The sequence below is a fragment of the Eptatretus burgeri genome, chromosome 11, assembly GCF_056783735.1.
Source record: "Eptatretus burgeri isolate ZD-2024b chromosome 11, Ebu_testis_v1, whole genome shotgun sequence".
NCBI classification, from domain to species: Eukaryota; Metazoa; Chordata; class Myxini; order Myxiniformes; family Myxinidae; genus Eptatretus; species Eptatretus burgeri.
Window position 1 is genome coordinate 55,011,851 of NC_140971.1, and position 5,024 is coordinate 55,016,874.

Here is a 5,024-nt window from a genome sequence, read left to right on the forward strand (position 1 = left end):
ATGTGTATATATATATATATATATATATATATATATATATATATATATATATATATATATATATATATATATATATATATATATATATATATATATATATATATATATATATATATATATATATATATATATATATATATCTCCTGTTGTTGGCGCAGTGGGTAGGGCAGCGGCTTGGGATCCAAGAGGTCCTGAGTTCAAGCCCCGTTGAGCCACTGAATTAATACACCAGGGGGTTGACTCAGCCTGTCATCCTTCCGAGGTCAGCGAAATGAGTACCAGTATACTGGGCCGGTGTATACCCCGGTTAAGTAGGTGTACCATATCCCTGTGTCGTAAGAGGCGACCAGGGTTGCGTCAGGAAGGGCATCCGGCGTAAAACATGTGCCAAATCACTATGCGGATCATAAGGATGATCTGCTATGGCGACCCCTAACGGGAGCAGCCGAAAGAAGAATGATATATATATATATATATATATATATATATATATATATATATATATATATATATATATATGCCTATGGATGCAGATATAAATTTATTTTTAACTTCAAATGCTGATGTCAGTGTATCACAAATATTACAAATTAATTTTAAAAATAAATTTTTGAATTCTGACTGGTGTAAATCAAGACAATTCGTCAACTCGCGTACTTATCCTGCAGTTAAAATAAGCCTGTCTCGATTGTACAGCGATGCGTGGTGAGATTCTTTGAATCACACAGCAGGAGCTATTTTGAATTATGTGGGGGTGAGGTGTTTATAATAATGTGTCAGTTATGCAGCAGGAAGGTGTTTTTAAATACCATGGCGGTGAGGTGTTTTTACTACTCGGTGGTTACTCGGCGGTGAGGTGTTTTTAATATCGTGATGGTGAGGTGTTTTAATAACATGCAGTGAGGTGCTTTTAAGACCATGGCAGTGAGGTGTTTTAATAATGCAGCAGTGAGGTGTTTTTAATACTGTGATGGTGAGGTGTTTTTAATACCATGGCAGTGAGGTGTTTTTAATACCATGGCATTGAGGTGTTTTAATAATGCAGCAGTGAGGTGTTTTTAATACCATGGCAGTGAGGTGTTTTAATAATGCAGCAGTGAGGTGTTTTTAATACTGTGATGGTGAGGTGTTTCTAATACCATGGCAGAGGTGTTTTGAATACCATGGCAGTGAGGTGTTTTTAATACTGTGATGGTGAGGTGTTTCTAATACCATGGCAGTGAGGTGTTTTTAATACCATGGCAGTGAGGTGTTTTTAATACCATTGCAGTGAGGTGTTTTTAATACTGTGATGGTGAGGTGTTTCTAATACCATGGCAGTGAGGTTTTTTAATACCATGGCATTGAGGTGTTTTTAATAACGTGACAGTGAGGTGTTTTTAATAACATGCCAGTGAGGTGTTTTTAACACTGTGATGGTGTGGTGTTTTTATAACATGGAGTGAGGTGTTTTAATAATGCAGCAGTGAGGTGTTTTTAATACTGTGATGGTGAGGTGTTTCTAATACCATGGCAGTGAGGTGTTTTTAATACCATGGCAGGGAGATGTTTTTAATAACGTGCCAGTGAGGTGTTTTTAATAACGTGCCAGTGAAGTGTTTTTAATAATATGACAGTGAGGTGTGTTTAATAATATGCCATTGAGGTGTTTTTAATAACATGCCAATGAGGTGTTTTTAATACCGTGCCAGTGAGGTGTTTTTAATAACGTGCCAATGAGGTGTTTTTAATACCATGGCAGTGAGGTGTTTTTAATACCATGGCAGGGAGATGTTTTTAATAACGTGCCAGTGAGGTGTTTTTAATAATGTGCCAGTGAAGTGTTTTTAATAATATGCCAGTGAGGTGTGTTTAATAATATGCCATTGAGGTGTTTTTAATAACATGTCAGTGAGGTGTTTTTAATAACGTGCCATGTTTTTAATAACATGCCAGTGAGGTTTGTTTAATCACGTGCCAATGAGGTGTTTTTAATAACATGCCAATGAGGAGTTTTTAATACCGTGCCAGTGAGGTGTTTTTAATAACGTGCCAATGAGGTGTTTTTAATAACATGCCAATGAGGTGTTTTTAATACCGTGCCAGTGAGGTGTTTTTAATAACGTGCCAGTGAGGTGTTTTTAATAACGTGCCAGTGAGGTGTTTTTAATACCGTGCCAGTGAGGTGTTTTTAATACCGTGCCAGTGAGGTGTGTTTAATAACGTGCCAGTGAGGTGTTTTTAATAACGTGCCAGTGAGGTGTTTTTAATAACGTGCCAGTGAGGTGTTTTTAATAACGTGCCAGTGAGGTGTTTTTAATAACGTGCCAGTGAGGTGTTTTTAATAACGTGCCAGTGAGGTGTTTTTAATAACGTGCCAGTGAGGTGTTTTTTATAACGTGCCAGTGAGGTGTTTTTTATAACGTGCCAGTGAGGTGTTTTTAATACCATGGGGGTGAGGTGTTTTAATAAAGTGGAAAGGAAGTGTTTTAAATTATATTTTGTATTTATCATGACAATGCGCAACTCATGTACAGTCATTATCCTTGGTTAAAACAAGCCTATTCCTCTGTATCAACGTGTGGTGAGGTGCTTTGAATTCCACTGTGGGAGTTGTTTTGAAATATGTGGAGATGAGGTATTTTTAACAACATGGCAGTTACATGGGGGTGAGATGTTTTTTTGAAATGTGGTGGTGAGGTGTTTTTAATAACGTGGTGGTGAGGTGTTTTTAATAACGCGGTGGTGAGGTGTTTTTAATAACGTCATGGTGAGGTGTTTTTAATAACGTCATGGTGAGGTGTTTTTAATAACGCGTTGGTGAGGTGTTTTTTTAACCATTTTTAATAATGCGGTGGTGAGGTCTTTTTAATAACGCAGTGGTGAGGTGTTTTTTTTTAAACCATTTTTAATAATGCGGTGGTGAGGTGTTTTTAATAACGTGTTGGTGAGGTGTTTTTTTTTTAAACCATTTTTAATAACGCGGTGGTGAGGTGTTTTTAATAACGCAGTGGTGAGGTGTTTTTACGAACGTGTTGGTGAGGTGTTTTTAATAACACGGTGGTGATGTTTTTAATAACATGGTGGTGAGGTGCTTTTTATAATGCAGTGGTGAGGTGTTTTTAATAACGCGGTGGTGAGGTGTTTTTAATAACGCGGTGGTGAGGTGTTTTTAATAATGCGGTGGTGAGGTGTTTTTAATAACGCAGTTGTGAGGCGTTTTTATAAGGTGGTGGTGAGGTATTTTTAATAAGGTGGTGGTGAGGTGTTTGTAGTAATGCGGTGGTGAGGTGTTTTTTTAACCATTTTTAATAATGCGGTGGTGAGGTGTTTTTAATAAGGTGGTTGTGAGGTGTTTTTAATAACGCGGTGGTGAGGTGTTTTTAATAATCCGGTGGTAAGGCGTTTTTAATAAAATGGTGGTGAGGTGTTTTTAATAAAATGGTGGTGAAGTGTTTTTAATAACGCGGTGCTGAGGTGTTTTTAATAACGCGGTGCTGAGGTGTTTTTAATAACGCGGTGCTGAGGTGTTTTTAATAACGCGGTGGTGAGGATTTTCTAATAACATGGTGGTGAGGTGTTTTTAATTATGTGGTGAGGTGTTTTTAATAATGTGGTGGTGTGTATCCCACTGTAGCGACGTGAGGTGAGCGTAGCAAGCCGATCCAAATGTGTATACATTGTTACGGTTGTGGAAATTCGCAAACCACCATTCAGGTCCCGTAGGTGAGATATCTCTGAAGTAGATGTGTAGTTAGCCCCAAACCCATTGTTTAGAGGGAATAAATGTGTTTCATAAGGACTGCGACGCTTTGAATCAGTCATTTTTCTTTCTCTATCTTTTATTTCAAATAAAAACCAACGAGGACGCTCGGTGGGCTTTTCGCGCCATTCTTCTCCGCACTTGGTGTGAGGGAAGAGAAGCGAGGGGAGGGCAGCTGGCCCCCGATTGGTGGATGCGCGGTGTGACGCGGCCAGGGAGGAGGAACGCCCCTCTTCGAGACATTTATCGAAGCGCCTCGAAGGGGGGTGGAGCAAATAACGGGGGAAGCAGTTTTGTCGATGCTCTTGCTTGGTGGATGCTCTTGCTTCGTGGTTGCTCTCATCTTCCGGCTTGCTCATCCTGGTGGCCGCTGGCCGGGTCTTTTGTGGAGCAGTTGTAAGACCCCGCTGGCGGGAAGGAGCGTCCGCCATTCCCCTCTCCCGTCTTTGGCCATCCACGTTTCCCCCCCCCCTTATATCCGCACTGGGATAGCGCCGAACACTCGGTCCGTGGCGTCGAGTGGCCAACACGTGCAGGCGCGAGGCAAGCAGGAGAGGACTTGCCTACCATGCGCGTGGGTACTTAGGTAGGTCGAGTTTGGGGAACAACCCTATCCCACGCGGGTGGCCGATTGGCACGATCGTGGTGAGGCCGAAAGGCCCACCCGTGACTAGCTCCCGGCGTTAGTCCGAGAGGGTCACGACAGAATTGTCCGTCCGGTGGGCGACGTGCCGCGATTCGAGTCACGTGGCCGATCGCACGCCGGCGGGTGCGAATTCGCGACAATATATATATATATTAGCAGGGATACCCGTGCTCCGCACAGGAATCCCGTGGATGACGGTGGGTCTGAAGGAGTATATGTCACAGTTAATTGTAAAATTGTAGAGGCTGTCACCATTATTATTTTTTTTTCATCACCACTATAATGTTATATTTTCTCCGCCATGTTTTATATGCAGAAGACTCGAGTTCAAAAATGTTAAGATTTATTGCCGCATCAGATAAAAAAAACCATAATGCCTCAACAATGTGAGGCTGGTTTCATGTCATCATTTGCGACTTAATTAATTCTCATTCTCTCGCAAATTCCATTGGTCCCATGTCAATCGGCTGAACTTGAAATATTTAACGTTAAGCAATCAGGTGATGACGTCATAATTCGGAAACCGGCAAGTCAGAAGTCATTGTCTTCAATTGACTGTAGCATTATTTTTTCATTCTATTGCAAATGGCGTTGGCCCCATGTTAATCGGCTGAACTTGAAAAATTTACGTTACGC